The sequence below is a fragment of the Oncorhynchus mykiss genome, chromosome 8 (genome assembly GCF_057628025.1).
Source record: "Oncorhynchus mykiss isolate SJ-2025 chromosome 8, ASM5762802v1, whole genome shotgun sequence".
Lineage (NCBI taxonomy): Eukaryota > Metazoa > Chordata > Actinopteri > Salmoniformes > Salmonidae > Oncorhynchus > Oncorhynchus mykiss.
Window position 1 is genome coordinate 14,652,179 of NC_143029.1, and position 10,085 is coordinate 14,662,263.

The following is a 10,085-nucleotide window of genomic DNA, read 5'->3' on the forward strand; positions in this document are numbered from 1 at the left end:
CACAACCACACAACTACTGACCTCAACCACACAACTCCTGACCTCAACCACACAACTTATGACCTCAACCACATAACTTATGACCACAACCACACAACTTATGACCAAAACCACACAACTTATGACCTCAACCACACAACTTATGACCTCAACCACACAACTCCTGACCTCAACCACACAACTCCTGACCTCAACCACACAACTACTGACCTCAACCACACAACTCCTGACCTCAACCACACAACTTATGACCTCAACCACATAACTCCTGACCTCAACCACATAACTACTGACCACTACTACTAACCACAATTTCTGACCAAATCTACTGACCGTTGATGGGAATTTAAAATTACTTCACAATTTGAATAATATAATCAAAGTGCCACTTTTTTAACTTCGTTCATGACCACAAAACATTTTCAAATAGCTTGAGCAAGCACCACAACTTTACTTGTAAAGTTACAAAATAGATATTATATCTGGTAATAGAAGCTGTTCAACAGACTGATGGTCTGGTAATAGAAGCTGTTCAACAGTCTGATGAGCTGATAATAGAAGCTGTTCAAAAGTCTGATGGTAATAGAAGCTGTTCAACAGTCTGATGGTAATAGAAGCTGTTCAACAGTCTGATGGTAATAGAAGCTGTTCAACAGTCTGATGGCCTGGTAATTGAAGCTGTTCAACAGTCTGACGTAAAATAAGCTGTTCAACAGTCTGATGGTAATAGAAGCTGTTCAACAGTCTGATGGTAATAGAAGCTGTTCAACAGTCTGATGGTAATAGAAGCTGTTCAACAGTCTGATGGTAATAGAAGCTGTTCAACAGTCTGATGGTAATAGAAGCTGTTCAACAGTCTGATGGTAATAGAAGATGTTCAACAGTCTGATGGTAATAGAAGCTGTTCAACAGTCTGATGGTAATAGAAGCTGTTCAACAGTCTGATGGTAATAGAAGCTGTTCAACAGTCTGATGGTAATAGAAGATGTTCAACAGTCTGATGGTAATAGAAGCTGTTCAACAGTCTGATGGTAATAGAAGATGTTCAACAGTCTGATGGTAATAGAAGATGTTCAACAGTCTGATGGTAATAGAAGATGTTCAACAGTCTGATGGTAATAGAAGCTGTTCAACAGTCTGATGGCCTGGTAATAGAAGCTGTTCAACAGTCTGATGGCCTGGTAATTGAAGCTGTTCAACAGTCTGACGTAAAATAAGCTGTTCAACAGTCTGATGGTAATAGAAGCTGTTCAACAGACTGATGGTCTGGTAATAGAAGCTGTTCAACAGTCTGATGGTCTGGTAATAGAAGCTGTTCAACAGTCTGATGGCCTGGTAATAGAAGCTGTTCAACAGTCTGACGTAAAATAAGCTGTTCAACAGTCTGATGGCCTGGTAATAGAAGCTGTTCAACAGTCTGACGTAAAATAAGCTGTTCAACAGACTGATGGTCTGGTAATAGAAGCTGTTCAACAGACTGATGGTCTGGTAATAGAAGCTGTTCAACAGTCTGATGAGCTGATAATAGAAGCTGTTTAACAGTCTGATGTAAAATAAGCTGTTCAACAGTCTGATGGTAATAGAAGCTGTTCAACAGTCTGACGGTCTGGTAATAGAAGCTGTTCAACAGTCTGATGGCCTGGTAATTGAAGCTGTTCAACAGTCTGACGTAAAATAAGCTGTTCAACAGTCTGATGGTAATAGAAGCTGTTCAACAGTCTGACGGTCTGGTAATAGAAGCAGTTCAACAGTCTGACGGTCTGGTAATAGAAGCTGTTTAACAGTCTGATGGTAATAAAAGCTCTTTAACAGTATGATGGCCTGGTAATAGAAGCTGTGCAACAGTCTGATGGTCATAGAAGCTGTTCAACAGTCTGATGATTTGGTAATCGAGGCTGTTCAACAGTCTGATGGTCATAGAAGCTGTTCAACAGTCTGATGAATTGGTAATCGAGGCTGTTCAACAGTCTGATGGTAATAGAAGCTGTTCAACAGTATGATTGTCTGGTAATAGAAGCTGTTCAACAGTCTGACAGTAAAATAAGCTGTTCAACAGTCTGATGGTAATAGAAGCTGTTCAACAGTCTGATGGTAATAGAAGCTGTTCAACAGTATGATGGTAATAGAAGATGTTCAACATTCTGATGATCTGGAAATTGAAGCTGTTCAACAGTCTGATGGTCTGGTAAAAGAAGCTGTTCAGCAGTCTGATGGTAATAGAAGCTGTACACCCTTCTGATGGTCTGCTAGTCGAAGCTGTTCAACAGTCTGATGGTAAGATGCTGTTCAACAGTATGATGGTCTTGTAATAGAAGCTGTTCAACAGTCTGATGGTAACAGACGCTGTTCAACAGTCTGATGGTCTTGTAATAGTAGCTGTTCAACAGTCTGATGGTCTTGTAATAGTAGCTGTTCAACAGTCTGATGGTCTTGTAATAGTAGCTGTTCAACAGTCTGATGGTCTTGTAATAGTAGCTGTTCAACAGTCTGATGGTCTTGTAATAGTAGCTGTTCAACAGTCTGATGGTCTGGTAATAGTAGCTGTTCAACAGTCTGATGGTCTTGTAATAGTAGCTGTTCAACAGTCTGAATGTCTTGTAATAGTAGCTGTTCAACAGTCTGATGGTCTTGTAATAGTAGCTGTTCAACAGTCTGATGGTCTGGTAATAGAAGCTGTTTTTAGTGTCTCAGTCTTATCTCTGACTGAAGGACGGTAGCCTAGTGAACAGTATGTGGCTCAGGTGGCTGAGGTCCTTAGTGATCATTTTGGCCTTCTTTTGACACAGGTTGCTTTACATTTCCTGCTAGAGCTCCCGCACCACCCTCTGAAGAGCCATGCAGTTGGACGCGGAGCAGTTGCCGTACCAGGCAGTGATGCAGCACGACAGAATGTTCTCAATACTAGAAGTTTGTGAGGTTTTAAAGTTCCAATGCTGAATTTTTTCAGTCGCCTCACGATGTTGAGGTGCTTTTGCGATTTATTCACCACGATGTTGATGTGGTGAGATCATTTCCGGTCCTCAGTGACATGCACACCAAAGAAATTTAAGCTTTTGACCTTATCCACTACTGCCCGTCATGCTCTCTCTTCCGTCTTCTGTAGTCTACAATAAGCTCCTTCGTTTTGTTGACGTTAAAGGGAAAGAGGTTATTTTCCTGCACCAATCCGCCTGGGCTCTGACCTCCTTCCTGTAGGCTGACTATTAGTTTGTTGTGTCATCAGTAAGCTTGATGAATGAGTTGGACTTGTGCATGGCAATGCAGTCATGGGTGAACAGGGAGTACAGGAAGGGGCTGAGCACACATCCCTGGGGGCCCCCATGTTGAGGATCAGCGTGGCAGGGGTGTTTTTGCCTCCACCTTTGGTCAGTCCGTCAGAAAATCTAGGATCCAGTTGCACAGGGAGGAGTTCAGACCCAAGGCCCCAAGCTTAGAGACAAGCTTGGAAGGCACTATGGTCTTAAAAGCTGGGCTGTATTTGATGAACAGTGTCCTCACATACTGTAGTTATTCCTCTTCTCTAGGTAGAATAGGGCAATGTGTGTCAATGGTGTCGGTTATGGTGGAGGGGATATGGTCCTTGACTAGCCTTTCAAAGCACTTCATGATGAAGGACGTGAGTGCGACAGGGCGATAATATTTGAGTTCAATTACCAAATGAATTGGTGGTAACAAATAAACCACAAAAAAAAAAAATCATAGCCACCCAAAATAGTTGTCTTAGCTTTTCTAATATCTGTTGTCATATAGTTATAGTGTACAACCAGTAAACACCATTTAAAGTGCATTCGAAAAGTATTCAGACCCCTTGACTTTTTCCACATTTTGTTACTTTACAGCCTTATTCTAAAATCAATTTAATCGTTCCCCCCCCCATCACTCCACACACAATAACCCATAATGACAAAGCAAAAACAGCTAACATTTGTTTTGCTCATTTACTAAAGAAAATAAGGAAATTTCACATTTACAGAAGTATTCAGACCCTTTAATCAGTTCTTTTTTGAAGCACCTTTGGCAGCGATTACAGCCTCAAGTCTTCTTGGGTAAGATGCTACAAGCTTGGCAAAGCTGCATTTGGGGAGTTTCTTCTATTCTTCTCTGCAGATCCTCTCAAGCTCTGTCAAGCTCTGTCAGGTCTCTCCAGAGATGTTCAATCAGGTTCAAGTTTGGGCTCTGGCTGGTCCACTCAAGAACATTCAGACACTTGTTCCAAAGCCACTCCTTTATTGTCTTGTCTGTGTGCTTAGAGTCATTGTCCAGTTGGAAGATTAACCTCCCCAGTCTGAGGTACTGAGCGCTCTGGAGCAGGTTTTCATCAAGGATCTCTGTACTTTGCACCGTTCATATTTCCCTCAATCCTGATAAGTCTCCCAGTCTCTGCCCCTGAAAAACATCCCCACAGCATGATGCTTCCACCACCACCATGCTTCACCATAGGGATGGTGACGGGTTTCCTCCAGACGTGACTCTTAGCAATCAGGCCAAAGAGTTCAATCTTGGTTTCATCAGACAAGAGAATTTTATTTCTCATAGTACGAGATTCATTTAGGTGCCTTTTGGCAAACTCCAAGCGTGCTGTCATGTGCCTTTTACTGAGGAGTGGCTTCCGTCTTTACCATAAAAGCCTGATTGGTTCAGTGCTGCAGAGATGGTTGTCCTCCTGGAATGTTCTCCCATCTCCACAGAGGAACTATGGAGCTCTGTCAGAGTGACCATCGGTTCTTGGTCACCATCCTGACCAAGGCCCTTCTCCCCCGATTGCTCAGCTTGGCCATGCGGCCAGCTCTAGGAGGAGTCGTGGTGGTTCCAAACATCTTTCATTTAAGAATGATGGAGGCCACTCTGTTTTTGGCGAAGTTCTATGCTGCAGAAATGTTTGACATTAACATTTTTCCCCAGATCGGTGCCTCAACACAATCCTTTCTCAGAGCTCTTCAGACAATTCCTATGACCTCATGACTTGGTTTTTGCTCTGAAATGTCAACTGTGAGGCCTTATACAGACAGGTGTGTGTCTTTCCAAATAATTTACAATCAATTGAATTTACCACAGGTGTACTCCAATCAAGTTGTAAAAACATATCAAGGATGATCAATGGAAACAGGATGCACCTGAGCTCAATTTCAAGTCTCATAGCAAATTGGTCTTACTAATTGTGTAAATAAGGTATTTCTGTTTTTTTTTATTTTTTATTTATACATTTGCAAAATGTCTAAAACCTGTTTTTGCTTTGTCATCATGGGTATTGTGTGTAGATTGATGAGAGCATTTTCTTAATCAATTTTAGAATAAACTTGTAACATAACAAAATGTGAAAAAAGTCAAGTGGTCTGAATACTTCTGAAGGGACTGTATACAACAACATATGCCTAAGACTACACATATTTTAAGTATGGTTCTTACAGACATTGGCAAGTCACATTGAATGACTTTCAGGAACTTTTTCAAGTACTTAGTAGTAATTTTCAAGGACCTCAATGTTATACAATTGTTTAATTTATATATTTGTACATAGGGTCTAATATAGAGCATGTAAAAAGTGTCACAAAGAGTAGGCCATTACCACTTTAAACATTTGCCTGTCCAATGCATTGATATTCAAATGATTATTACATTCTAAAATAGGTAAGAATAATGTGGACTTGCCTGACTAAATAAATTGGATGCATGCATAGTGATTTTTCTGTATCTGGCTGACACAGGCACACATAATAAAACCATTAATAGTATAGCAGTAGCATTAATCTCACCATCGCTGTTTTTATAATGAGAGAGTGAACAAAAACCAGGTTCCTTTTTTAATGGAAGGATTTGTATGGAAAGCCAAGTTGAAGCAAGCATTAGATGTTGTCGTCCTCATAATAACTGCACGTGAGTTTACAGCAACAGAGTAGACTCAGGCAGTGGTTCTAAATCCTGGTCCTGGGGACACCAAAGGGGTGCACATGTTTGTTTTTGCCCTAGCACTACACACCTTATTCAAATCATCGAAGCCTTTTGATGAGAGGATCATTTGAATAAGGTGTGTAGTGCTAGGGGAAAAAACAAACATGTGCACCTCTTTGGGGTCCCCAGGACCAGGATTGAGAGCCAGTGGAGTAGAGCAACACCCTTTAACTGAAGCGTTGGGAAACAAACTAAATCTGAACAAAACTTAATTCACAGATAATTATGAAGGAAGAGAAGAACTCATACATTTGCTAAAATAACTACAAGGATCTTTCAAGCACCAATTTGAGGAAATGTCTTATTTTCAAGGTAGGCCTTTTCCAGTAGCCTATTAGTAGATCCAAATTCAAATTCAAGTAAGCTACTTCAAGCCCCTTGTATTGTTTAAAATTTCAGGTGCAACATGGAAACCAAAATGTATTTGTCATGTTATTTCATTACCAGATCATGTTGGGAAGAATCCCACTAGGCTATGTAATTTGTTGTCATTATATGCAGAATAATTTAATAGGAATAGCTTTGGCTGTTGCGCAATAGTCTATCCTACACAATTGTGCACAGTAGACTCTGTGTCCAATCCAACGCAGAAAAACATGAAAACATTAACTCATTACCTTGATACTTTCTCTGTTAAATCTAATAATTCTCTGCTGTAAATCAAGCAGACAACAAAAGATTATCAACATAAATTTGCTAGGGATATTAGATCCAATGTGGATCCAGGCACAACTGTCTTCACCAGCATAACAATGAGACGCCAAAATATTCTGTGCATTCCTTGTTAACACCTTTTCTCCAGCATTGGGATGTTGTTTTATCTATGGCTAACACAACAACTGTCACTTGACTGTTATTCAGAAAATTTATTCCTGGATCAGATGATGATTTTTGAAAAAATCACTGTAATTTAACAGCTTGACACCTAATGTGCATCCAACAAGTATTATGCCAAATTATTGAAGAAACATGTTAATGACAGGTTTTAAGTATCAAGGTAAGGTGACTCTTTCCGTTAAAAACATTCGATTTTGCAATTGCATAGTTTTGGGATTTGTGTGTCCCAGAAAACTGTTTTCACCCCGTAACATAAGGAGACAAGAAATATTAGGTAGTTACACTGCATTTCTGAGATCTCTATACAGAAAAACTGTCAGACAGCTAGATCCAGGATCCTTTCAGTGTTCAATTTCAATGTCTAATTTAATGATTAATGCTCAACCTTCCAAATGAAGAGTCTTGCATTCATGTTGTTTGATAAGACCGCTAGTGTGACAGTCTTGTCAGAGTTCACTTTTTCAGTCATAACCTATTTTCCAGCTGAAAATAACACATCAGCATTGACAATGGGACGTCACTATTCGAAAGGGGACGTTTGTCATGAAGGATCTTGCACCTGTATTTTGCCCTTTTGAAGTGTGGTCTTTATTAATTTTGTTTGATACATCAGTGCGCTCTGAATGAGAGGAGCCTGTCACGTCCTGACCTTAGTTCCTTTTTATGTCTCTATTTTGGTTTGGTCAGGGCGTGAGTTGGGGTGGGCATTCAATGTTTTGTTTTATGTTTTGTATTTCTGTGTTTGGCCTGGTATGGTTCCCAATCAGAGGCAGCTGTCAATCGTTGATTGAGAACCATACTTAGGTAGCCTTTTCCCACCTGTGTGCTGTGGGTAGTTATTCTCTGTTTAGTGAGTTTTGCACCTGACGGAGCTGTTTCGGTTGTTCTCGTTTGTTGTTTTGTTAATCAGTGTTCAGTTCCATTAATAAAATGACGAACACGAACCACGCTGCGCTTTGGTCCTCACCTTCTTCCACCAACGGCCGTTACAGAGCCTCTGGTACAATGAGACAATTTCTTACCTTTTCAGTCATAACTGCTATTCCATCTGAAAATAACAAATAGATTCGGATACTATAAATGTATGGTCACCATCAATGTCTTGCCTTGTTTTCCTGGAACAGTTACAAATGCAAGCAGCACAGAAACACATCGTGACACTGTGCAAATGCAGTAAGGATTACATTGATTTGTTGCATGTGTTTGTTGTTATCAGTGCATCCAACACTAAATCAGCCGCATGAAGAGATATCCTGTTGCTATCCTGTTGCACACATACACACACAGCATGTAAACACACACACACACACACATGCACTGTTTTTCTATGTTCCTCAGTGTTTCTCTGTTTATGCAGCTGTGTCTTAATCGTGATGATCATGATGATTATCGTGATTAACATCACTCACCTTGGGCTTTCCTCACATATCCAGATACATGTGCAGCCTCAGGATCTCTCTCACTCACTCACTCTCTCTCTCTCTCTCTCTCTCTCTCTTTCTCTCTCGCTCAATCTCTTTCTCTCATTCATACTCTCTCTTCTCTCTCTCTCTCTCTCTCTCAATCTTTCTCTCACGCTCAATCTCTCTCTCGGTCTCTTGCTCAATCTGCTCTCTCTCCCTCTCTCTCTCTTGCTCCCTCCCTCTTTCTCCCTCTCTCTCACCCCATCTCGCTCTCTCACAGCCCAGGTGGTCTCTCTCTCACACTTGCCATGAAGACCGCCTCTATGTGGGTAAGGACCATGATCCTCTCTGATAAACCTATTATTCTCTGAGGTTTCTAATTGGCCCTCAGTTTCTGCTCGGCCATACCTGAAGAGGAAGAGGAAGAGAAGAGATTAGAAATGATAGAGGCTTATAAGGTAATTCAAACCCACACGTGTTGTTCTGTCATCTTATGCTTTTTGAGCGTTTTACATGTCTTTGAGTGTCATGAAAAGCGTTGTACAAATAAAATGCATGAAGTGCATGTTTAAATTATTTATTTCGTTCCTCTCCTTCTCCTCCTTCCCTGCCTCAGGGCCACACCAACATCACCATTGCTGTTCCGCTCTTTCTCCTCCTCCCCCTCCTCGGGTATACAGCTCTCATTACCCTGCAAATCCAAATGTAATCTTGGCTTTCATTTATTGTGAAAAGAGCACCTTCAGAAAGCATGTCATTATTTCTCCCTCTCCCCTCCCGAGATCAAAGCTGACACAACTGATTACAGAGTGCCAGTTCTCTTTTGAAGAGATGTTGTGCACTTATCAGGTTGGAGACGGCATAAACAGGAACTGGAGTGAGTGGGCTGGCTGGCCAGGGGGGTGAGGATGACACTGGGTAGCAGGCAGGCAGGCGTCGGCCATGACCCCCTATTCTCTGTCTGTGAGGCTTAGCTTGCCTGCGTTGAAGCTACAATCTGGGATTTGTTTTTGTAGCAAAATGGTATGCAGTCACACCACTTGTTTCCAAAATATCAAGAATAACAAGAATTTAAATGAACATTGAACAGATTCCCAGATTCCCAGAACCCATGCATTAGCCCTTTCACTCGTGGGAATTGGCCTATATGAATTGGGATAAATTTCAATGTTTTTTACAGAATAAATAGTCTGAAATATATATGCATAAGCATGGTAGCTATTAAAAGGGAACAGTTTGGCGATTACAGGAAAAATTATTAGACCAAAGTTGAAGACACAACAGTTCACCTGACACAAAACTGAATTCAAACATTACACTGTTGATTTTATATGCATTTTAAATTTGCTGTACTTTTCTCCGTATTGATTGGAACGAAATGCAAAAATCGCTGAAGTTGGAGACTTATATTCCCTCACTAACTTTAAGCATCAGCTATCTGAGCAGCTTACCATTCGCTGCAGCTGAACACAGCCCATTTGTAAGTAGCCCATCCAATCTACCTGCCTCATCCCCATATTGTTTTTATTTACTTTTTTGCACACCAGTATTTGCTCTTTTGCACACCTGTATTTCTACTTGCACATCATCATCTGCACATCTATCACTCCAGTGTTAATTTGCTAAACTGTAATTACTTCACTACTATGGCCTATTTATTGCCTTACCTCCTCACTCCATTTGCACACACTGTTTATAGACTTTTTTTCTGTTGTTTATTGACGGTACGTTTGTTTATTCCATGTGTAGCACTGTGTTGTCTCCCAGAGTTTTAGAACACCTACTAGTTTTAGAACACCTACTCATTCCAGGGTTTTTCTTTATTTTTACTATTTTCTACATTGTAGAATAACAGTGAAGACACCAGAACTATGAAATACACATGGAATCATGTTG